Source organism: Triturus cristatus, chromosome 7 (genome assembly GCF_964204655.1).
Source record: "Triturus cristatus chromosome 7, aTriCri1.1, whole genome shotgun sequence".
Lineage (NCBI taxonomy): Eukaryota > Metazoa > Chordata > Amphibia > Caudata > Salamandridae > Triturus > Triturus cristatus.
In genome coordinates, this window is record NC_140590.1 from 1653514232 (window position 1) to 1653541178 (window position 26947).

The window sequence follows — 26947 nt, forward strand, 5'->3', positions numbered from 1 at the left end:
CGATATATTTTCTGCCGAAAATACACAAAACACTGATCAAACCACCAGGGAGACCAATCGTATCCTCCTGTGATTCAATATATGAGAACATCTCCATGTATATTGACCGGTATCTCGCACCTCTGGTAAGAAATTTGTCTTCATACATTCAAGACACGAGTGATTTCTTACGGATTCTAGCTAATACATCGTGGAACCCCAACTATCTCATGGCAACCATAGATGTAGTATTGTTGTACACATCTATAGAACACACTATTGGCCTGAATGCCTGTGCCTACTTCTTGCGTCAAAAGAGCATACATGAACTAGAACACTCAGCCATGTTATTGACAATGATTGAAATCTGTCTAAAGAATAATATATTTCTTTTCAATCATCAATTGTACCATCAATTATGTGGCTGTGCCATGGGAATTTCCTTTTCGCCCAATTACGCTAACCTCACAATGGGATGGTGGGAGAAGGAAATAGCATGGGGCCCACAGAACAACACAGCACTTGATAAAATCGTTTTGTGGTCACGATATATTGACGATTTGTTTTTAATTTGGAATGGAGATAAAGAAGACTTCATGACATATTTCAATACACTTAACAATAATAACATTGGACTCTCATTCACGTGCAACACCAGCCGTCACAAAATTGACTTCCTGGATATATCAGTGTACATCGAAAACGACCAAATTGAAACAACTTTATTTAGGAAGAAAACAGCCACCAACAGCATTCTGCATGCAGACAGCTTCCACCCTAAGGCTCTACTCAGAAGCATCCCCTACGGCGAATTTATTCGCATGAAAAGAAACTGTTCAAAAGATGAAGATGCTAATAAACAAATTCTAGAGTGTACCAGCAGACTTCAAAAACGTGGCTATAGAATGAGAGAGCTTAATAAATGCATGGAACGAGTACAAACAAAAAGTAGAACAGACATTCTGGTCAAGAAACACCCGGAACTGAATACTCAACAAACCATCGCACATCAGACTGCGCCGCGATTGATACTCACATACAGCAAAGAATCGTATAAAATCCGACAAATCATCCAAAAGTACTGGTCGATACTACAACAGGACCAAGATCTAATACACATCATTGGAACACAACCATCGATTGCATACAAAAAGGTCCAATCCATCAGAGACCTCACTACAAAGAGTCATTTCCAAACCATCCAAACTGCAGAACCAAACTGGCTTACACAACAACAAATAGGCTTTAGAAAATGCAATAATTGCAAAGCATGCAAAATTGGGAAAAACATGAGAACACTCGTAGACCCAGAAGGCAAAACCATTCACATTAAACAGAAAATAACATGTACAACAAAATTTGTAATATATGTAATTCAATGTGACTGCGGCATGCTCTACGTAGGCAGCACCATTTGCATGCTAAAAAAGCGCATTTTGGAACACGTCAGAGCGGTCAAAAACAGAGACCTCTCCTATGCTACCGCGAAACATATGCTGGCATGCCAGAAAGGAAATTGGATGAACATGTCATTCTTTGCTATTGACTCTATTGAAATCAATGAAAGGTTGGGCGACCGGCAAAAGAAACTGAGACAGCTTGAATCGAAATACATAATATGACTACGAACTAAGTACCCGAGAGGGATGAACTCGGATGAGGAACTTTATGTACACCTCTAGCAGAACCCAGCAATATAAGGACTTTTGGCATACGTACCCATTCTTTCAGTTCTCTCTCCCCCCTTTTCTAAGCATAACGCTACTAATAGCTTCTGTAGACTCTCTGATCAATCATTAACTTTGTAACACTTTCCTAAACACTGAGACTGGTCACTAACACCAGTCTACCAATTTGAACTGTTACACACTACCATTCAAATGTTTTTGTAATCAGGCCACTTATAGATTTGGTATATATATAATTTTTTGATATATATTGTTTGTTATCAATCAGTATTGCGAAATAATTTTCCCCAACATTGAAACTGGTCACTAACACCAGCTTACTGATCCGTACTGTCATTGACAACCTTCCAAATGCCTGTTTAGTTAGAAACCTATCGAATACGTTTTTCACTGTTACTAGGTGATTATCTAAAAATTAATTTCATTTTGACAATATTTTGAAAAACTTCAGTTCCCAGAATCCCATGGGGCTTACAACCTTGTACAGGAAATGCTTTAAAATGTAACAGGAAGTACAATCACCTACCGTGAACAAGGCCGACAGGGCTGAAACGCGTCGGTCTAACAGAAGGGAACTCTGTTAACAATAAATTTTGTCAAGGTTCCTGAGTGCGAGTGTCATTTGCTTCAAAATTGACCCGAATCCAAGCCGCATTGTTGAAAATCCATTTGAAACCGGAGGCGCCCGACGGAAACGAGAACGCTGAAACAACACTGTGAAACCCGCTGAAACGCCGCAAGGCGGGGCAGAGAGCGCCGCCTTTACGGGAGCTTTCACATCGGGTAAGTGTTTAGCAATGTGCTCTTAAGCGTGTGCGTACATACTCCGCCGAAGCGACTTCATAGTGTAAAATTGTATCAATCCGACATTTGCGCATAGAACCAAAGCGCAGAATCGGAATTGAGTACACTGAGTAGGAACCTTGTGAGTGTCACAACAATCCTGAGACAACCCGCTTGAAACATCAACACACCCTTTGATACAACTTGGCAATTGGACTTATGTCACAAGGGAAAAATACCTGACAATTGCAACAGAGACCTGTGCAAAGATGGAGGAACGTAAAGCCAAACGCGCAATTAAAGCAGCAACTTTTTTTCAACCCGAGGGAAACGATGACGCCCCAACGGATGCGAACACTACAACACGCAAAGATACCAATCCAACATTACAGCAATTGTTCTTATCAATTGAAAAACAGTACAAGCGGGAAATAAGCAAAAGCTGGGAAGCACTTGCACTTCAAAAGTATCTTGAAATCAATCGAATCCCACGCGGGCTGAGAATCTTTACAATGCCCACCCACCCAGATACAAGAACTGACATGCTTGAGGGATGGGGGGCAAACAATACAGCATGTAGCCAAAACTTGATGCGCATCCTTATAAAATATGCTGAAAAGGATCTAGAGGAAATACATAACCAAATTCAATAATTGGAAGCCAAAATCTGTGCTAACAATAAAGATGATACTGTAAAACTAAGGAAAGAAATGGAAGACCGTCTAGAGAAGTATGAGGACGAAATTGAACAACAAAAAAAGAGAAAGTTTGCCCGTGATGAAGCCGATTACAAATATGGCAGAATACTCACGTTTGCCAAAAGATTTGACGCACTGAAAATTAACCAAGCAACACAACCTGCAAAACCCTCAAGTGATGTAGAAACAGAATCAGATGTCAGTGGCAGTGAGAGTGAAAAAACTTCCAGTACTATCAAACCTACCAACACGACTTTTTTAGAGGAAATGTGCCTCGTCAACCTGGACCAGAACCTATTCCGGACCCGGGGGAGAGGCAGAGGCAGAGGACGAGGCAGAGGGTATGGAAGAGGCAATTCAAAGTTTTCAGAAGCCTCAGGAAAACCCGGAGATCCAAACGAAAGAAGAACATATGGTCTCAGAAATCGCACAAAGAAGAACTAGGTATGGAAAATCTAATAATAAACTTATCAGACTACATGCTGACTGACACTGAACACAAAATCCTCAATAAAGGCCTATCCTTTTGCCCTGAAAAACATCTTGACTACACTACCACTAAAATCGACATATACATATATGTGCGGAAACTAAAACTTGCGAAAATACATGCATCAAGGAAACCAAATACCCAGCACTTGGAAGAACATGCTAGCACTAAACAAACTGAGGAGGACCCACTCACAATTGAGGAAATTCCACACCTTTTAAGTCTATATGACTTAGCCAATGATTCGGAAAGCGATCAAACCACCAATTTGGAAACTCTAAAACAACTTGAAATCAACACTAAGCAACACGAACCTAGTGGTCTAAAACAAAAATCTAAATACAGTCCTCAATTGTCACCAGGCAACAAAATTGACTCTTTCTCTGAAATAATTATGAATGAAATTGACAAAATTCATAAAACAAGGAACAGCAAAACCAGGGAAAATGTCTCCAAAAAAGAAAGTCAAGCAATTCCCAACCTGGCAAACAATCCCAACATAATTATAAAACCGGCTGATAAGGGCGGCAACATCGTGATTCTCAATACCAGGGACTATGTAGAAGAAGCCTATCGCCAATTAAGTGATACTGAGAAATATGCTAAACTCACCAACAATCCCATTTTTAAAATGCTTCAGGAGATTGAAAAGAATCTTAATGAATGGCACGAACACAACTTACTCAACATTGAGGAGAAGAAATTTCTACTCAAAGAAAATCCAACAATTCCCACGATATATTTTCTGCCGAAAATACACAAAACACTGATCAAACCACCAGGGAGACCAATCGTATCCTCCTGTGATTCAATATATGAGAACATCTCCATGTATATTGACCGGTATCTCGCACCTCTGGTAAGAAATTTGTCTTCATTCATTCAAGACACGAGTGATTTCTTACGGATTCTAGCTAATACATCGTGGAACCCCAACTATCTCATGGCAACCATAGATGTAGTATTGTTGTACACATCTATAGAACACACTATTGGCCTGAATGCCTGTGCCTACTTCTTGCGTCAAAAGAGCATACATGAACTAGAACACTCAGCCATGTTATTGACAATGATTGAAATCTGTCTAAAGAATAATATATTTCTTTTCAATCATCAATTGTACCATCAATTATGTGGCTGTGCCATGGGAATTTCCTTTTCGCCCAATTACGCTAACCTCACAATGGGATGGTGGGAGAAGGAAATAGCATGGGGCCCACAGAACAACACAGCACTTGATAAAATCGTTTTGTGGTCACGATATATTGACGATTTGTTTTTAATTTGGAATGGAGATAAAGAAGACTTCATGACATATTTCAATACACTTAACAATAATAACATTGGACTCTCATTCACGTGCAACACCAGCCGTCACAAAATTGACTTCCTGGATATATCAGTGTACATCGAAAACGACCAAATTGAAACAACTTTATTTAGGAAGAAAACAGCCACCAACAGCATTCTGCATGCAGACAGCTTCCACCCTAAGGCTCTACTCAGAAGCATCCCCTACGGCGAATTTATTCGCATGAAAAGAAACTGTTCAAAAGATGAAGATGCTAATAAACAAATTCTAGAGTGTACCAGCAGACTTCAAAAACGTGGCTATAGAATGAGAGAGCTTAATAAATGCATGGAACGAGTACAAACAAAAAGTAGAACAGACATTCTGGTCAAGAAACACCCGGAACTGAATACTCAACAAACCATCGCACATCAGACTGCGCCGCGATTGATACTCACATACAGCAAAGAATCGTATAAAATCCGACAAATCATCCAAAAGTACTGGTCGATACTACAACAGGACCAAGATCTAATACACATCATTGGAACACAACCATCGATTGCATACAAAAAGGTCCAATCCATCAGAGACCTCACTACAAAGAGTCATTTCCAAACCATCCAAACTGCAGAACCAAACTGGCTTACACAACAACAAATAGGCTTTAGAAAATGCAATAATTGCAAAGCATGCAAAATTGGGAAAAACATGAGAACACTCGTAGACCCAGAAGGCAAAACCATCCACATTAAACAGAAAATAACATGTACAACAAAATTTGTAATATATGTAATTCAATGTGACTGCGGCATGCTCTACGTAGGCAGCACCATTTGCATGCTAAAAAAGCGCATTTTGGAACACGTCAGAGCGGTCAAAAACAGAGACCTCTCCTATGCTACCGCGAAACATATGCTGGCATGCCAGAAAGGAAATTGGATGAACATGTCATTCTTTGCTATTGACTCTATTGAAATCAATGAAAGGTTGGGCGACCGGCAAAAGAAACTGAGACAGCTTCAATCGAAATACATAATACGACTACGAACTAAGTACCCGAGAGGGATGAACTCGGATGAGGAACTTTATGTACACCTCTAGCAGAACCCAGCAATATAAGGACTTTTGGCATACGTACCCATTCTTTCAGTTCTCTCTCCCCCCTTTTCTAAGCATAACGCTACTAATAGCTTCTGTAGACTCTCTGATCAATCATTAACTTTGTAACACTTTCCTAAACACTGAGACTGGTCACTAACACCAGTCTACCAATTTGAACTGTTACACACTACCATTCAAATGTTTTTGTAATCAGGCCACTTATAGATTTGGTATATATATAATTTTTTGATATATATTGTTTGTTATCAATCAGTATTGCGAAATAATTTTCCCCAACATTGAAACTGGTCACTAACACCAGCTTACTGATCCGTACTGTCATTGACAACCTTCCAAATGCCTGTTTAGTTAGAAACCTATCGAATACGTTTTTCACTGTTACTAGGTGATTATCTAAAAATTAATTTCATTTTGACAATATTTTGAAAAACTTCAGTTCCCAGAATCCCATGGGGCTTACAACCTTGTACAGGAAATGCTTTAAAATGTAACAGGAAGTACAATCACCTACCATGAACAAGGCCGACAGGGCTGAAATGCATCGGTGTAACAGAAGGGAACTCTGTTAACAATACATTTTGTCAAGGTTCCTGAGTGCGAGTGTCATTTGCTTCAAAATTGACTTTGGCCGCTGGCTTGGCCCAACACTCGCACCCGCTGCTGAGCGATCCGAATCCAAGCTGCATTGTTGAAAATATATATATATGTATATATATGAACAACACTCCTCTCAAAACAAAAGGACACGACGCAATGTCTTTGACAAATCCAGCCAGGGTTTGATTCGTGGCTATGTCGGATGCGTTTCGCCTGAACCTTCAGGCTTGTTCACCAACAAAGTTTTGTCAAACAATTCCACCATTTATGCTGTGCACGTGATATGATCATGTGAGGACTACAAAACAAATGTACATGAAAAAAGACTCGTAGTTTGCTGCCTGTTGCGAACAAATAGAACGAAATCAGGCTAAATATCACACGATTTATACACAGTTCATTAAAGTGTAGACTACATTTGGCAAATCTACAATTACGATTTATATTGTGGCATGACTTTATCAAACACGGTCCTTGTTGAAATTAAAAAAACATTTCGCAATGAATCCTGGTAAATACAAAGTACCTGCAGCTCAAAGAGGTACTATATTACAGAATGACCTACGCAATCTACAGGTCAATGATATGAACTTGATACTGGAACTGGGACAAATGGGCAATGAAGAGGAATATGATCACTCGGATATTGCAGAAGCATCATCACAGAACGCAGAGGAAACTGCATTAGAACAGGGTTTGGTGATTGGGGAGAGTGTGTTGACAAGTTTTAGGCCTCGCTCAAAATTTATTCCCACTACTGCGAAGGATTCAGTGGACATATTCCATGAATTGGTAATCAATGATTTAAAGAATTTGGAGAAATGCACAGGGGCTATACATAAAAAATGGTCACAGCAACAGAAAAATTGTATGGATCTTATTAAGAAACTGTCTTTAAATAACGACTGTATTGTTCAAAATGCTGATAAAGGTGGGAACATAGTTCTATGGGGCAGACAGAAGTATCTGGATGAAGCATATAAACAACTTAATACCAGAAATAACTATGTAAGAGTCCCTCCTGCCTTGATGTTAAACAGTAATTCAGTATTCAATACCAAACTTCAGCAGTGGTATGATCAAGGCTTGTTATCACATGATGAATTTCGATATTTAGAGATAAAAAATCCAGTAACTCCAGTTTTTTATCTTATACCAAAAGTCCACAAAGATCTAAATAATCCCCCAGGAAGACCAATCATCTCGGCCATTGGGAGTAGTTTGGAAAACACTTCTAGGTTTGTGGACTCATTTTTATGTCCAATGGTAAAATTACTGCCTTCATTCATTTAAGATACAGGCGATTTTCTAAAAAGCATTGATGATGTACCATGGGAAGATGACATGTTGCTAATGACCATTGATGTCACTACGCTCTATACGAGCATAAGACATCAAGATGGCCTTAATGCCATCAAACATTATTTGGGGACAAGACCAATTTCTCTATGGGCTCATAGTCAAATGTTATGCTCTATGGTGGAATGTTGCCTTAAGAATGATTTTTTTCTCTTCAATGGGGAATTGTTCCACCAACTCTGCGGCACTGCGATGGGCACTTGCTTCGCCCCCAGCTATGCAAATTTGTATATGGGCTGGTGGGAGGAGCAGGTGGTCCGCCGGTGGTTCCGGGAGGAATGGGACAATAACATCCTCCATTGGAGTCGATTCATTGATGATTTATTTATAATTTGGAGGGGAACGGAAACATCAGCCAATAATTTTGTTAAAAAACTCCAGATTAACAATCTCAACCTGAAGTTCACAAGTACTGTGAGTAAGAATGAAGTACATTTTTTAGATCTTACGGTTTATGTGAAGAATGGTCACTTGCATACACAGATATTCCGTAAACCAACAGCAGGTAACACGTTGCTACATGCGACAAGTTTCCATCCCAGCAACCTCATCAGAAGCATTCCCTACGGGGAATGTTTAAGAACAGTACGCAATTGTAGTGAAGCTAACATCAGGGAAATAGAATTACAGACCTTACGTTCCCGCTTTAGATTCAGAGGTTATGGGGATGAGTGCATTCAGAGTTCAATTCGGAAGGTCAAATCAAAAACAAGAGAAGAAATTCTATTTCAACCATCTGAAACCAGCAAACGTAAACAGAAACAACTACAAGATTCCAATGAGTGTAGACTGGTGACTTCATTCAATAAACAACATGGGCAAGTGCGCAGTATTTTATTGAAACACTGGCATTTGATACGTAATGACCCTATTCTGGGTCAAATAGTATCAAATAAACCCTTAATAACGTTCAGAAGAGCTAAATCATTCAAGCAAATGTTGGTGAGTAATATGGCACCTAAATCTTTGAAGCAGCCCCCTAAAACATCATGGTTGAATCGTCAAGATGGTTTCATTAGATGTTCAAAGTGTAAAGCATGTCAGCATGCCATCAACACAAAGAAGTTTACAACAGGCTGCTCGAGAATAGAGAAAAATATCAGAGGGCAGTTTAATTGCAAAACGGAATTTGCTGTGTACGTGCTGAGCTGCCCATGCAAACTTCAGTACGTGGGCAGTACAATTCTTCCTGTCCACAAGAGAATACTTCAACATCTAAGGGCCATCAAAAATGTTGATAGAGCATACCCAGTGGCACGACATTTTGCAGTTTGTCATGGAAGTGATGTGACGGGCTTATCATACTTTGTCATTGATGCGATCCCACCCAATGTGAGGGGTGGAGATAGACAGAAAGATCTAAGAAAACTGGAATCACGGTATATTGTGGAACTAAACAGTAAAGCACCAATTGGCCTTAACATTGAAGAAGACCTGTACACACATTTATAGGCCCTTTATTGAGCTTAAATTACCTTTCCTGAAGTTTCCGTTTTTAAACAATTTAAAACATTATAGTTTATCATTTATTATTTTATTTTAGTTTTTGTTTTGTCAATAAGGAGTTGATAAGTTGATTCAAATCACTATATAGATTTTTTACAATATGTGAGGTATTCTGTTATAGGACGAGCAAAACACAATCAGTTTGCCCACTGGGGCTGAATTAAAGTAACTGGTCAATTGGTATTCTATGCCCACATGGGCGGTTTGACTACTATCAGTGTTACTTGATGTATGTTGCTTTTCCCAAAAAAAGGACCGTGTTTGATAAAGTCATGCCACAATATAAATCGTAATTGTAGATTTGCCAAATGTAGTCTACACTTTAATGAACTGTGTATAATTCGTGTGATATTTAGCCTGATTTCGTTCTATTTGTTCGCAACAGGCAGCAAACTACGAGTCTTTTTTCATGTACATTTGTTTTGTAGTCCTCATATGATCATATCACGTGCACAGCATAAATGGTGGAATTGTTTGACAAAACTTTGTTGGTGAACAAGCCTGCAGGTTCAGGCGAAACGCGTCCGACATAGCCACGAATTAAACCCTGGCTGGATTTGTCAAAGACAGGGCATCGTGTCCTTTTGTTTTGAGAGGAGTGTTGTTCGTATTTAGCGGTCCGAGCTTGGTGGTTCGCCTGACGATGCACCCGCTGATTTGGAGTTTGTGGTGGCTGTTTCCAAGCAACTTGGTAGAGGATATGTATTTATATATGTATATATATATATCGAAAGATCCAACTCCTACTACTTCCACACAGCGGCGGCGAGGAAGGAGACTCAGACCCCGCTGGACTTCAGGTAAAGTATTTATTTTGAACTACAACACACGCACGACGCGTTTTGGGCTTCAAGAGCCCTTGATCACATGCGAGTTCTAAATCGCAATTACAATTTTTATGTGTTTGCTTGGTGTCCGCCTACTTCCACCCTTCTGCATCACGTGGTAATAAACATAACAAAAAGACTTGCGGTATGCAATGAGTTATGCAGGGTCCATTGTAAAGATGTTTTGCTTATATGTGTCTATACATATTGTTTTACATTTATCTTATGTAATCAATATATTTTCAGGATAAATCCATAAGAACATAAAATAGCAGCAAGTCTTAATTAAAAACGGGCTCATTTACTGGATAAATCCAGTTTTGCCACAGCAGAAAAATGTGCATATGTGCAATAGCAGCAAGGAAAAATTTGATTAGTATTAATGTGCAAAATAGTGCAAAATGTGCAAAATATGTCAATATATAGTGCAATAGACAATGTACCAAGGAAAACCAATTACAGTATAATAAAAATGTAAACAATCATAAATATTGATAACAGTAAAATTCCATTCTGAAAATATACTGTTAAAAGACATATATTAAAGATTGTACATAAAAGAAAAAGCATTTTTTCTTGTTATACTTGAAAAGGGTTTGGATTTAGGGAAAGAAACTATTTTAACATAGTTTTTTTATATATGTATGGCGACAGGTTTTCTCTTTCTTTATCAAGCACACATTTTATATTTTTCATCTATGTAATCTACATTGATCTTATTGATGATTTTTGAGTTAAAACCTGGATCATGACAAGATTGTGTTTTTATTCTTTCACTTTCTTTCTTGTCTTACGTAGTGGCCCTATACTGCAAATACAACATATCATCTTATCTTATTACTGATATTAAACATTTCTTCTTCTTCCATTCATAAGAAATTATGCATATCCTCTGTGTTATTCAACCCGTTAGGCCACTTGCTGTCGAACTCCAGAATGATCCTAGTTTCCAACTGTCTTAGCTGACGCTCCCTATTTTCCACCCCTCCGTGGCTTCGGGACAGCGTTAATAACATAATATGTGAGACAGTTAATATCATTAGCATGGGTTCGCTTAAAATGCCGTGCCACCGGGTAAGCCGGATCGCTATGTAGAATGGCCCTAATATGCTGCAATATTCTGACGTGCACCTGCAGCTTCGTACTCCCAATGTAGTTAAGGCCGCAGGTGCACGTCAGGACATATACAGCATACTCGGTTTTGCAGTTATAGTGGCCATAAATTGGAACTGGAGACTCACTGAATGGAATTGAATAATGGGTCTTGTTGCAGCCAAATTTGCAGGCTCTGCAAGTTGCACATTTTCTAAAACCGTTACTAGGTTGTAACCAACCAACAGTTTTTCTGGTCTCTGGGGAACTTTTGTCTAGAATGGATCCCATCGTTTTGCCTCTTCTAAATGTGATCATGGGAGTTTCTGTTAGCCTATTGCAGAGCACATTGTCAGTCATCACTATGGGCCAATGTTTTTTCACAATGGCTCTAATTTTACGTTCCTCATTGCAATAGGTTGTAATTAATCTTGGGGTGTCCACCTTGAATACTCTTGTATCTGATTCACATTGTATCTCAATGTTGGCATTTTTGAAAAGACTATGTCTAGGTCGTGTGCTGGCTTTACTGATAGCATCGCCTATGATTTTGTCACTATACCCTCTAGCTTTTAACCTTCCCATCATTTCGTTAGTGCATGCATTGAAATCTGACTCATTGTTGCAGATCCTTTTGAGTCTCAGGATATCTCCGTATGGGATACTTGCAATTAGATGCCTGGGATGCGAACTTTTAGCATGTAGCATAATGTTCCCTGATGTTGGCTTTCTGTATAATGTAGTAGCAAGTTTACCTTCCTTGATGTGCACTAACACATCCAAAAATTCAATTTGTGTCTTATGAATGTGGGATGTAAAGACTAGGTTCATAGTATTTTTATTGATGTCTTCAATAAATTGATGGGCTTCTGTCTCGTTCCCTTTCCACAATATAAAGACATCATCTATGTATCTCAAGTATGTAGCTACATGCGACTCAACTATTGCCTGGTGTGCCTTGTTAAGGACCTGTTCCTCCCACCAGCCAACATGCAAGCATGCGTAGCTGGGGGAGAAACAGGCCCCCATCGCTACGCCTCGTTGTTGTCTGAAAATATCTTTGTTAAAAAGAAAAAAATTATTGTTGAGGCACCATGTAATGAGCTCTAGGATAACTTTGTTGTGTTCGTAAAACTCACTGGATCTTAACTCTAAAAAGTGTTTTACCGCCCTTAGTCCCTGGTTGTGGTCTATACTGGTATATAATGATTCTATATCCAGTGTAATTAGATATAGATCATCAGTCCAGGTTAGATTTTCAATTTTTTCCAGGAAATCGTCAGTATCTTTAACATAGCTAGGCAAGTCCTTAACCATGTTCTGTAGGAAGTGATCAATGTATTGGCCAACTTTCTCACTTACACTATTAATGGCCGATATGATGGGCCTGCCGGGAACGGGCATAACATTTTTATGTATTTTGGGAATTAAATATAACACCGGTAATACCGGGAACTCATTATACATAAATTTGTATTCCTCAGTGGATATGAGACCTTCTCGTCTCCAATGTGCCAACTTTTTTTGCAGAACTGTCTTGGCTGTATTGTATTCTTTAATGCTAGATTTTATGTTGCAACTTTCATCGTTCAACTGTCTATGTGCTTCCAAAATATAATCATTTTTAGGCCACAGGACCAAATTGCCAACTTTATCTGATTTCTTTATGACCACATTACAATTTTCACTTATTTTTTTCATTAATTTCTCATATTCTCTTTTTTTTAAAAACATATTTCTTTGTTTTTTAGTTTTATTAATTTTGTGATTCAACTTTTTTAGATCATTGCTGATCATATCATGATATGTGTCGATGGCATCTTTCGGCATTAGTGGTATAAAACATGATTTCGATTTAAAAGGACTGATCCCAGCCCCTTTCTGTATCTGGTTAATTTTTCTTAGCCTTTCTTGAGTATTTACATCTGTATCATCATTAAATATTTCAGAGTCTGATTGTACTTGTAGATCTTGTAATGTGAGCAAGGTAGGAATATCCGAAGCTGCCAACATAGGACCTTGAGTTGCATCCTGTTCTGAAATTTTGTCCACTTGTTGTTTGCCAGATTGTAACGCAAAAGATTTCTTGAGTTTAAGCTTCCTAATGAAGCAATAAACATCAATGCGAGTACGTGCATAGTCAAAACTGTCTCCTGGGCAGAAATTTAAACCAAGTGCCAGTAGTTGTTCCTCCGCTTTGGTTAATTCTACTGAGGATAGATTGATAATGCTGTTGTCTTTTAGCGCCGTTTTTTCTGCCACTGTGTTTTCTTTCTCGTGTTTTTGTTTGCACCTTTTGCGCCTGTTGGCTCTCCTTTTGTTTCTGCGTTTTCTGTTGGCCTCTTTTGCTGCCTCGGTCGTAATGTTAGCAGTCTTTCCTCCACTAAAAAATCAAGCTCTTGTTCCACATTTAATTTAGTTTGTTTTTCATACGGACGGTCTATTTCCACACTTGATCTGCTTGTCAATGATATAGTGTCCACACTGGAGGAATCATTGTCAATGTCCGTATTGATATGTACATTACTTGTATTGCATTTCGCTTTTTCACTATAATGTTGTCTTCTTACTGTGTCGAACTTGCGAACAAAAGTAAAGATTTGGCCATTCTCATAGTCCGCTAAATCTCGGGCGAACTTGTGTGCCTTCCTGGATTTAATTTTCTCTTCGTGTTTCTTTATTCTTTCTTTTATAGCCTCCTTAGTTTTAGTGATGAATTCCGTTGTTTCAAATTTGCACAATTGATTATTTATTTCTTCGATTTCTCGTTGGATTTCCAGACGGTCAATGTTGGCATATTTTACCAGAATATTAACCAGATTCACAGAAGCACCTAAATTACTTTCTCCCCACTCCCGTAACATATTGGGGTTCGGTTTCTCAAAACTGGGCGCCAGAAGGATACGCAACCCCCGTGGGACCCTTCCTACTTCAGCATATTTAGAAAGTGACTTATATTCCCACCATTTGGTGGTCTCCAGTTTCATTTTCTTTTCCAGGTTGTTTAATAGGGACTTAACATCCAGATCTTTGTCACTCTCCAAGTTTCCCACATGTGCTGGCCGTAGAAGTGCACCTCCGCCTTGGATGTAATGGTGGATCCCCGGTCTTACGACGGTGAGGCGGTGTGGGGAGACACTGGCTCAGGTTATTTGCAAGCAAAGCATGACAATGAACTGAGTGCCTATTTGTGGCGTTATCATTTAATATTTGAGTGGCAATGCAAAGCATATTACAATTTTGAACTACTTATCCCATGGTGCAACTTGATGTATTTTACAACTCACCTGAGGGTTATCGTGCCCTCGCCATCGCCAGAAAGGCACCTTCGGGATTGTGTACATGAACCTGCAAGTGCAGTAACGAGGGGTGCAGACTTTTTCTTTTTTTTTAAACCTTTATTTTCCAATTTTCTTATACATTAAGGAACAAACAACATCCAATGTGGTACATTGTGAGGTGTCTCGTCATAAATCAGTCACATATACTTGCAATATATAGAGCAAAGTAATAGGCATCACAGCTGGAAAGGGGTGCAGACTTCAATCACTGCTTCAATTACAATCACTCCCTTAGGGAATGTATAGAGCCAATGACAATAAACTGAATGTACATGTGGATCATACTCACTTTGAAAAATAAATGCTACTGAAGTAATAACGGGCGGACCAACACTGTTTTTGAGACTATCTAATAATTGTGAAACACACAATGTGATGGCGATAGTGCTGGTTAAAGGTCCCTTTTCACCAGCCTTGATGGATCATCCAATGGGAGTGATTTGTGGCATATTTAAAACTTCTCATGTGATATCTTGGGCCCACCAGTATTGAGAAAGGCAGTCCTTGCCGAAATGAGTCTGACTGGTGAATACATTTAATATCAACCTACCCGTAGAGTGCTCTGTTTTACTCCTTGTAGAACTCTGTTTGAAAACAATACACACATATATAGATATATATATATACAGGGTTTCATTTACAGGCAAACTACATGATACAGAAATACTTGCTCATCTGGGGGCGTGGTACTGTTTAAATGGTGGCTTGCCTGTTAATGCAAATGATGTGTCGAGCCTCTGAGGGAGGAGCCCTATGGCTTTAAAACGCGTCAGGCAATAAATCGACGACACTGCTGTTAACATTTTCGGCATCATTACCATTAAAGGAACTGTTCCTCAACATCACTAAAGTGCGTGTTTGTCTTTTGGGCAACTTGGAGCTGGATGTGAAACGTGGCAGCCCTGGCCACGAGACACGCACCACCCCGATAACTGGGGGCCATGGGCTGGATATCCAATCTGGCCTTTCTGTGGGACCTTTGTTGTGGATTTAGGATGCTTCTTTGCACAGAGGCCCATGTAGGGCTTTTAACATTGATGAACAGCGGAAATGAAATGTGCCCATACAGGGTTTTACTTACAGGCAAACTACATGATCCTGAAATCCTTGCTCATCTGGGAGTGTGGTATTGTTTAAATGGCGGCTGGCCTGTTAATGCAAATGATGTGTCGAGTCTCTGAGGAAGGAGCCCCATGGCTTTGAAACGCGTCAGGCAATAAATCGACGACACTGCTGTTAAAATTATCGGTGCATGGAGGCATCTTTACCATTAAAGGAACTGTTCCTCAACATCGCTAGAGTGCGTGTTTGTCTTTTGGGCAACTTGGAGCTGGATATAGATATTTATAGATTGCAGGTATTACACGGTGATCCACTAGGATAATTATTGTTGGGACTCCAAATACCAGCAGGCCACGGTGATGGCCACGCCCACTAGGGCGAGATAAATACCTTAAGACTGCCGTGATTCCTTTGTTGCATTATGGCCCGCAGCCCCTGAGGAAGTGAGCGTTATCACGAAACACATTGGGCATTGATTTTCTTTGTGGTGCACTGCAGGTTGCCAGAATATTGTTTTCTTCCAACCAACAAAGAAGGCATGAATTCAACTTACCCGTGTTGGGCATCCATACATCCATGCAGCAGGCAACCTTTTGTTTGGATATATATATCGGCTAATTTTTCATGCTGTTGGTTGCAAGTTGCAGGGTGCTCTGTCCCTGCATTTCCGAGGCCGACCTGCCAGGGTTGGGGGCCCCCTTCTGCGGAGAAATTTGTCTTGGATATTAACTAAGGGGACATGACCCGCTCGTTTCCATTGCAAAATAAAAGGATTTAACCTGATAAAAGGATTGCACGGAGGTGAGCAAGGGATGCTGGAGGAGTATTACACTTCCTCGGGCAGGCTTTGGAGACGGGTGCTTGGTAATTACAATTTTTATCTGCGGTGATGTAATGAGCACAAAATGCCTTGGAAGTGCATAAATCATGACAAGGACTGAGATGCAGAAAAATCATATTGCACTGCAGTTCGAATCCATTCTGCATTTTACGTCCATAGTGCATTCTGGGAGATGAAGGTTTCAAAAACTACAATACCACCAAGTAGTGTATCCTCATTGGTTACCAGGGACTGCTCTCCAATGATTAAGGCTGATTGAACAGCAGAAACGTGTCTGGAAGTAATTTACAATTGCCGCCCTGCACTATTAAAGCACTTTTTTCTCCAAAGTCGGGCCTCGGCTGATCTTTCATGTTGTTGGTTGCAAGTTGCAGGGTGCTCCGGCCCTGCATTTCCGAGGCCGCCCTGCCAGGGTTGGGGGCCCCCTTCTGCGGAGAAATTTGTCTTGGATATTGAAGTCGCTAAAAACACAGAAGGAGCTGGATGAGGATCCTACCTCCAGGGAGAACTGTGACAAAATTGCAGAGTTCTTTGCCTCTAAGGTCAAGAACATCTATGACACTTTCCCTATAGAGGCAAGATTAGGTACCAGCACTATTGACTCTGATAAGGAATTCTACGCAGGAGGAACGTTGGACGAATTTACCATACACAGTCTAGCCGTACTCAATGATATAGCTAGAGGAATAAAATCCGGCTCCCCCCTTGACGCCACTAGACCAGATATAATTATGGAAGGTGCCAACCCTATCATGCCTCATATCTTAGACATTATCTCTCACTCCTTCCAAGAAGGTCTGGTCCCCGATAAATGGAAACAGGCTATTGTCAAACCTCTGAAAAAGAATCCCCGTATTAAACATACTGTACTAGAAAACCTACGCCCAATCTCTCTACTTCCTTTTATAGCAAAGATAGCGGAGAAAATAACTAATAAACAATTAACTGACCATATAAATAAATACGATCTATTACATCCTTCACAATCAGGTTTCAGAAGTGCGCACTCAACAGAGTCAGCATTACTCTATGCTACTGAAGCATTGAGGAAACATGCCGATGAAGGGGATACTGCTGCACTGATCCTTCTTGATCTCAGTGCAGCTTTCGACACTGTATCCCATCAGCTGCTCCTACAAAGACTGGAAGCATGCGGTATTAGGAATAAGGCTTTGCGCTGGTTGAAGTCTTTCCTCTCTGATCGTAGTTTTAGAGTGGCTCAGGAACCTTACCTATCAAAGAGCATGTCTCTTGAGCAGGGAGTCCCGCAGGGTTCTATACTAAGCCCTACCCTCTTCAACCTATACGTAAGTCCTTTGGCTGAGCAAGTGGAACAACACAATGTGTCAATCGTCTCATATGCTGACGACACACAGCTAATTGTCCTACTGTCACAAAGGGAGGAACATGCAGCCACTCGCTTCTCCAATTGCCTATCAGAGGTTGCGAACTGGATGTCAAACCATTGTCTCAAACTAAACGGGAACAAAACGGAGGTAATGATTGTGGGGAGATCGCCAACCATTTGGTCGTCCGCTTGGTGGCCAGTCTCCTTAGGCCAACTACCCAACCCTAAAACTGAAGTAAAAAAATTAGGAATTTTATTTTGACTCCGATTTGAGCTTCATCAACCAGATACACAGGGTTGCAGGCAAATGCTATGGAGCTTTTAAAGTCTTGAGGACAATTCTTAACCTCCTGCCTTCTAGTGCCAGGAAAACCATTGTCCATGCGACAATAACCTCACAACTGGACTATGGGAATGTTCTATATCTTGGAACCACTAAGGGGGGACTTGCCAAACTACAGAGGGTACAGAATGCTGCTGCTCGACTAGTACTTGGCTTACCCAGGAGAGCAAACACAGAGAATGCCCTGAAAAAACTTCACTGGCTGCCAGTAGGAAAGAGGGTCATATTTAAGGCTTTGTGTTATGGGCATCGCATCCTCACGAAATCCGGCCCTAAATATCTTCACTCGCTCCTGAAGGAATACAAACCTGATCGAACTTTGCGATCCTCGGATAAGGCCTTGGTTAAAATACCCAGGATATACAAAGCCAGACTGGGAGCCCGCTCCTTCAGGTATCAAGCCGCAAAGACCTGGAATACTCTGCCAATAACCCTAATAATGGAGACTTCTGAAATACACTTCCGCAAAAAACTTAAAACATGGCTTTACGGCAAAAATGAACTATTATAGATTCATACTAACGCTTTTCCCTCTTGCAACTCTCTCTCTCCTGTGTCATAGCACGGGGACACACCGTTTGTGGTGTAACCAAGCGCTTATAAATGTATTAAACTAAACTAAACATATATATATATATATATATATATATATATATATTCCAAAAGAAAGTGCCCGAAAGGCGAAGACACCACACACATCGTTTGTTTGGCCTTTTATTAGTAGACTGCAGCAACACAGAAACGCCCTTCCAGCATGGCATCCTCGCCAAACGCGTTTCGGGTTACAATTCCCTTTGTCAATGGCTTAGAGGAAACAGCAATCTTTATTTGTTCGCACTCGTGATTTGAAATGTCAATCCCGCCCCACTGGGCGTGTGCTGCCACTGCACCTTGGTCTTTGTAGTTCAGGTAAGTTATAATATCCATAGTGGGTGCTGCTGTTAGTTCTCTTTTATGCTTTTTTAGAAAATTTCTTACGATTGCTGTCTGATGCGAGACTCAGCTGCTTTTAATATACATATATATGTTTACATATGTTTATTTATATAGCAAGTCATACCATAACTGACATATCAACTACGCCAAAGTTATTGGCAAATCAATTATTTTTTGATGCCCTTATTTAACTTTACCCCTACCCCTTTTCCAGAGTTCCATGAAAACTGAAATTTCTGCACTAGACTTAACCTGTCAAGAGCCTGCCAAAAGTTGTTCAGATTCATTACAGAGAAGGAATGTTATTAGCATATGAAGTTGGTTTTAACCCACCTTTCAGCTTTGACCCTCCTTGATGGATCTGCATGAAACTTGCCATACCCACAGAAGGTTAAACATTGTAAAGGTCTGCCAAAGTTCATGTGGATTCCTCAAATGATGACATTTTTATTAACAAATGAATACATTATGCAGTGCTCCTTTGAGGAGGGCCCCCTTGATGAATCTGCACACATTTATAAAAGAAAAGAGTGAGCTAACGATGCTAAGCAGCTGCTTCATTTGGTGCATGTAAAATATATTACAAGAGGGAGACAAGAAAGGGGAAGACACCAAAGTTAAATATCGCTGTCTGTATTAGAGTTTGTAGAGAAAGCATTAATTTCAAACAGCAGTATTACATTACCCCATCCTGATGATGACCTGAAACAACACAGGTCGAAACGCCGTTGACAAAACTCAGCAGAATTACATTTTCCTAGGCACCTAATATGTTTCCTACACATTTTTTATCACAGTGTTCGTGTTATGTACCGATTTTAAACATCGTCATCTCGATCTTTTCTTCACCATATCAAGTGTCTCAACTTTCTCCATTCAGAGAACCACCAACACTTTGCGTGCAATTATATTTAGGATTACACTTGCATATAATAAAATGTAACACTGCTGTCTGAAATGAATGCTTTCTCCATGATCTCTAATACAGACAACAATATTCAACTTTGTTGTCTTCTCCTGTCTTGTCTCCTTCTTGTAATTAATTTTACATTCTAGTAATTGTCTTTAAAGTATTACCTGTTGGGACATTGTTGCCTGTTACCACAGTTACCTGGGTCTCAACTCAGGGGCGGCTCTAGGCTCATGGTGGCCCTGTTCAGGGAGCGCAGGTAGGGGGCCCCGGAAGAGGGGGTCCGGGCGGGGCGGAGCTCAGGAAGGTGTTTTAATAAAACGTCCAGAAAAGGCGTTAGATGACCAGTAACATGGTAACAGAAAAACGACGTTTACTTTTTGAGTGCTCATCACTTGGATACTTTGTTTTAGAATCTGGGTCTCTGGAGGGACCCCTTTCAACAAGAAAAACACGTTGCGCGTCCGTAAGAGAGTTCGGCCACAAAGTAGGATCCCTCCAATCACATAAATCATATTCAGAACACGGGTCTGTAATATGGTCTTGCTCTTTGACTTCCTTTTCAATACCAGCATCATCCGTCTGTAAACTCTGAACCTCCTTCAGAATGCCAGATGTTGATGGACCGATGAATGATGTTTCAGTTTCTCTGTCTGAGGGTCTTTTGTAATAATCCTCATCCTGAGTTGGTAATTGCTGCATGTTTGTATCAATTTCAGAGTCACCTTGTTCATTTTCATTGGTCTGCTCATGAGTATCATTCTGCTCATGGATATCATCATTTTTTTGTTCTTCTTTATGGTCGTCAGCGCCTGTTTTACCTAGTGCATCAGCAGTACTCTGGCCAGAGGATTCTCCATCTTTAGGTTTCCCTTGGGTGATAAAGTTCAGGATTGCTCCTTCCTGTGACACTACGAAAGCCTGCTGAGCCACCTTTCTCTTTTGTTTCGAATAACCAGATTTGTGTACTCAAGTTCTCTTCATTTTGCTTGCAATGCAGCGGGCGAGGCTAGCAGTGGGTAGGGAAAAAAAGAAGACAATCAGCAGTGGCGGCTGCTGAAAGATTTTGATGTGTCATTTTTATTTTCTTGCAAAAACAACAGTTGATGGACAGAATGCAGAACAATGTCATACATTCACCCCAGTACAGAGATCTGGGCCTAAATCCATCGTTTTTTTGCTCACCACACCACCCCAGTTCAGACATGGCCATATGCAAATCAGCCTTGACCCTGTGCCTCATGGGAACAGTCCAGCCCGAACTGCCAAGCCATGTCTTCCCTGGACTACACAATGAAGGACCAGCATACCTTAATGAACGAGTGAATTTCCACCAACCTACCAGGAAAATATGTTCCAGAACCATCTCCCTAGCAGCCACCCAATGCAGTCGCTGATAAAACAGTGGAGGCCGCTACTTCTCCCACCTGGCAGGGAAGACCTGAAAACCCTCTCCCTGCACCTCAGAGCCTCACCATCGCTCCAGCAGTTCAGGAAGGACCACAAGACCTCGCTGTTCAACCAACAAGCAGCATGATCCAGCAGCATGAATCCCACACCGCCTCGAGACCCTTATGTGTGAAGCAGCTGAGCTTTACAAACCCTGACTGATTGATAGTAATTACCCTTCCCACTACATGTATGACACATTATGAGGACTAGCCACATATGGAAGGTTTATTTGAAGAGTGTTATAAAACTATAGGGTAGATCATGTGACTTGGCATACAAGGTCTGTTTTCTCAGTCCACTGAGAACAGTAGAGCCTGGAGAATAGTTCATGATCTATTTGGGAAGTGACCTTAGCAGGAAGAGAGTAAGCTACCTTGAAATCATGGCACACAGAGACCTGTCTCAGTACGTCACTAACTGATCCTGAAGACAGCCTACAGGTAACCAAAGACTCGTTCACTTTACCACATTGTCAAAAGACAAAATACAATATATTTAAATAAGGTTTCTTGTATAGTGCCATATTCCAGCAACCAGTTCTGCTCGCTTTCAGAGCACCTATTAAACAAGGATTAATTACAGTGAGTCCTAAGGCTATGAAAAGGTTCACTGAAGCAAAATTAATGTGCAAGGAACATCCAGTCAGGAGACAACTTTCAAGCAGACGTACGAATCACTAGCACAGCGTACCAACGACCCCATGGGCTGTGGCATAAGCAAGGAAAATGGCTCCTTTGGCTGCTCAGGAAGTAAAATATAGCAATTATCAGGGTTCAATGGGCCCCTGAGGGTTTTGGGTCTCAGTACCACTGTACTTGCTGAACCAATGGTAACTATGCCCCTAGTATGGACAGAGAAGGCTGCTTCACCAATTGCAAACTGAGGACTAGTTAAACTAGTTTTCTCTGCTAGTCACATGACAAGCACTGGAATGTAATTAAAGAAATGATCAATAAGCCAGTCTCCTACCAAGGTCTCTGCAAAAGGGTATTAGATTGAGTTAACATGGGTAGGCACTGCCATCCTATTCCAGGCGTCCATCCATAGGTGCTTGCATTTCATGTCTGCCTCAACACCATATAAACAGACATAACCAAATGCCAAGTACATTCGAACACTCGATGTTTTAAAAGATTTGTGCAGGCAGATCCACTCATTAGATCACAAGTATCAGCTTCATACTCTGTTTTCATGATTTTTGATAAGTAATTGTAATCATTTTAATGAATCCTTAACATTACATCTAACACCTCGTACCCTGCTCTCCTCTTCCCCCCAATACGACCGTGCCTCCCAAGTTACACCTCCAAAAGTCACCATGCCTCCCCTCAGCCACAAGTAAACACCACCCCTGCACTCCTGACTCACTCTTCCCTCAACATACAGCGCCGATCTGTACCACTCCCTACCCCTGGCGCACGGTGACCACCTCTCCGACCCGCGCCCTCTCAGAGATGAATCGTGAGAGAGAGGCTCTCTCTCACGATTCATCATGCCCTCCCTTCCCATGACCACACCAGAATACCTCCAGCTCGCCACCTCACATGGCTTACCTCCACCCAGACCCAAAGCACACACCATCTACAATAACATCTTCACCCAACCTTCCCCACGCCCCCGGCTCCTCACCCCCACGGGCTGGGATACATTCCTACGCCTGATCTGCCCTCCTCCCCAGGGCTCCCCACACCCTCGTCCAATGGCTCACCTTCCCTCGGGTTCACTCTGCAGTGGCACACGCTGACCTCCTCACTCCCCCTCCCCATGCCCTGACCCTCGGGCTGCTCACCTCGCAGCTGGCACCAAAGGTTGCACACTGGCATGCTATCCTCTGCAAGGCGGCCTTTCTTGCCCAGGGTCTCTAGGCGCGCCGGTGCATGGCCTCGGCCGGTCTCAGTGCTGCTCGCTGCACGCCAGGCACGGGTGCTGCCACCCCTCCTGCCGCCAGTGATGCGCGGTGCTTCTGTAACCCCTTCGCTGCAGGACTCGCGGGCACTGCGCATGCGCGCCCATGCGAGCCTCCGGAGGTGCCAGATCTGGACTATTAAAACAAGCTCGATTCTCCTGGAAAAGAGTTCTAAACAAGCACAAGACCTACCAGAAGAGCCCGAAACAAGGCCAACCCCACACAAAGACGAGACTGGGTTAGAAAGGAAAAGAGTATATGAACAACCATTCAGCGTGCATCACATTGGATTTAGCACGCCTCAGTCGTTCATGCGCCAAATCCCTGCCAGGGGCCACCACGAATATGTATTGTATCCGATTCCTCGTGGTGGGCCCTGGGGTTTGGTGGCCCTGTGCAGGTGCACAGCTTGCACATGCCTAAGGCCGCCCCTGCTAAACTGGGTTTAAGGGATTTCTCCTCTTGTATTTTCTGTTACATTTCGTGCAAGCACGTGAAGGAGTGCTAAATATATGGGCAAATTAAAAGTACAGCTTTCCAACTGTCAAGGTATCTACAAAATGCAATCTCTACAGTCCCAAACCAAGCACCTCCTTAAACACTATTCTCTAAAAAGCTACTAAGGAGCCGATTCCGATCCGTGTCGGAAGGGCACCGAACGTGATCCGGCCGGAAAAACTATGAGCCGTACCTGTGTTTTCCGCCCGACTCGTACAGCTGTACGAGCGAGCCAGTACGATGTGAGCTACATGAAATTCACCGACCGAGTCGTTTCTGGGTCCGAACCGCTCCGTACGTCTCGGTCATAAGCTAACCATGGCGTGCAATGGATGCGATTCACGACCGAGCCAGTACAATGCACGCGTCGGACAGCCTGTGCGAGCCGGAGTGTCCGGCTCACAAAAGCTCCCGGAGTCAGACTTCAGGGGTCCGCGTCGGACCTCCCAACACCCGCATCTGTACGACTCGCACCCAGGGTCTCCCCCACACAGGCATGTACGGCGTGGATGGCACCGACGACTACCCACTGTAGGGGGCGCACTTGTTCAAGACGTACCCATTCAGTCAATGGGAGCGCATGTACGCGTCGTACAACTGGCTCCCATTGACTTCTATGGGAGTCCGACCGAACCGAGTCTGACAGCATACGTGCACATCGTATTCGCTCAGTCGGACTGTAGGCGTCTGGCTCGGTCGGAAAACACTCCGGATCCGACTCGGTCGGAGTGCTTTCCTACCCGGATCGGAATCGGCCCCTTTGTAATTTTACACCAAACCAACAAGAACACAGTCCTTGAGTAAAGTTCTAACTTTGTGACAAGTTTGGTGTAATTCTGTTCATTTGTTATATATTGGAGAGCAAAGAAGCCTACTGGAATTATAAGGAGAAAATCACCTTTGGCACCCCTCCTTTTCCTTGGACATCTCTTGAGGGAGCTGCACGAAATGTGCTACCAAGGCCCAAGGACCAGAAGTGCCTCAAGGGTTTTTTGGGAACTTTGGCAGAGATTCTTCAAAAAGCTTCGTTATTAAAAAAAACTAAAATGCCTTTCCTATGAAAACTCTGACTCAACCGTGGCCCTAACGCCACATTGCTAGATGAGTGTCAGGTTGATGGCTTAGTGTATAATACAACAAATTCACCTTTCAGACTCTTCCCATAGTTGGCTAATAAGAAGAAAGCTTATGCTTAAGACTTTGTCAATAAAACCTTGCTTGGAAGCATGTTCTTTGTCAAAGAAGTAGGTTTTAATGTTTTAGTTGGTGCAAAACCTACTTTTTCTGGAGTTTTTCACCTTATGTTGTTTTCAAATATTTATCAATGTTGTGAGTCAGCTAAGTCTGTCCCAGAAAATATTTAAAGTTGAGAGAAGCAAGATGTGCATATTTTAGTTTTCACTGGAGCCATAGGTTCTTTACTAATGAAGCACTAAGTTGTGGATTGGGCTCTTTCAGCCTTCACAGCTGAAGCCACAGAATATGATTGAGGGTGGACGTTGAGTGCCACACAGTTATTTTTCTTGCTTTCATGTTGTTTTGGATCTGTGAGTGTCTAAGTGTTCCATTCTGGTTTTATGTTACGCAATTTGCTTGCCTCGCTCGCCCATACAGCTGTCGGGTACCAGACTTGCTTTGGTTGTGGTTGTGACTGTGCATACATGTTGTCCAATGTTTGCCTCTCGCACTCATTCAACTGCATGGTCCCAGGAAGGCTGGGGTTGTGGTTGTTGTGTAGGTTATATTTTGTCCAGGTCTTGCCTCTCCTTCATTCAGCTGTAGGGTACCAGAATGGTTGTGGTTATATTTTGCCCAACTGTTGCTTGTATCACTTTGCTCAGCTGTAGGGTACCAGCCCGGCTGGGGCCAAGGATAAGAATGTGGTGTTGGCTCCTCTGGAGGAACCTTCTCCCAGTGCAGTTGACTGTGCGGAGCTCAAGGCAAGAAAAATAACTCGAACTGCCTTCAACTGAGAGCAGTACATGAATGACAGCATTGGATATAATAATACCATACATTACATAAGCGGACAACAAAGAAGCATGCATTTATATCACTCATTTTTTTTTAAACAGATTCTATTGCTTTTTCTAATGACATGGTTAAACAAATCTCAGGTATCATTCGGAATATTCGTGAACCCCCAGGGAACAGGTTAATACAATATTTATTTTTATTTAAGAATCTTTATTCGGTGATTAAAAAACACCATAAAAGCACACATACATATACATAGATAAAACGGCATTAAATATTAGTCAAGATCCTTGTGCATAAATAACAATAAAATACTAACATACAAGGCTGTAAATTTAAAACAGGGAGTCACAAGTCTTTTAATCCTCTCCCCTCGTCTTCCTTAGTCGGACCGCAACCTTGATAAAATTCATAACACAACACAAGGTTAGCGGGTCAGAAGCTTTTTGCAAGTAGATTAGTGCATCTCTGGCATATTCCAGGTGGGCCTTTTTTAGGATGTCTACTAGGAATCTACGCCTGGGCATTGAATAATAGGGACAGAGCAAAGTAAAATGAAGGGAGTCCTGCGGAGACCGATTGTCGCAGCCGCAGGGTCCCTTCTACTCGATTGACATGGTAAAACCTGCTGGCGAGGCCAACATAAAAGGAAGTAGGCTCAGTCTGAAACGGCACATAAGAAATCTGTCCTGTGTATTGTGTACAAGATACAGGTAGGGCTCCATACCCTCCACACTCTTCACCAAAGTATGAGCCCTTATTGACTTTTTTTCCCCTTCAGCCAGAGCACGGCATTGGGTTTTCCGCTCTAGGAAAATTTCCCCTACTTGTTTCTTGTGCTGTGCTGAAATGGTGGTGGGGTTCTTAAAGAGGTTTCCAAACCCTAGTTCCTCAAGAG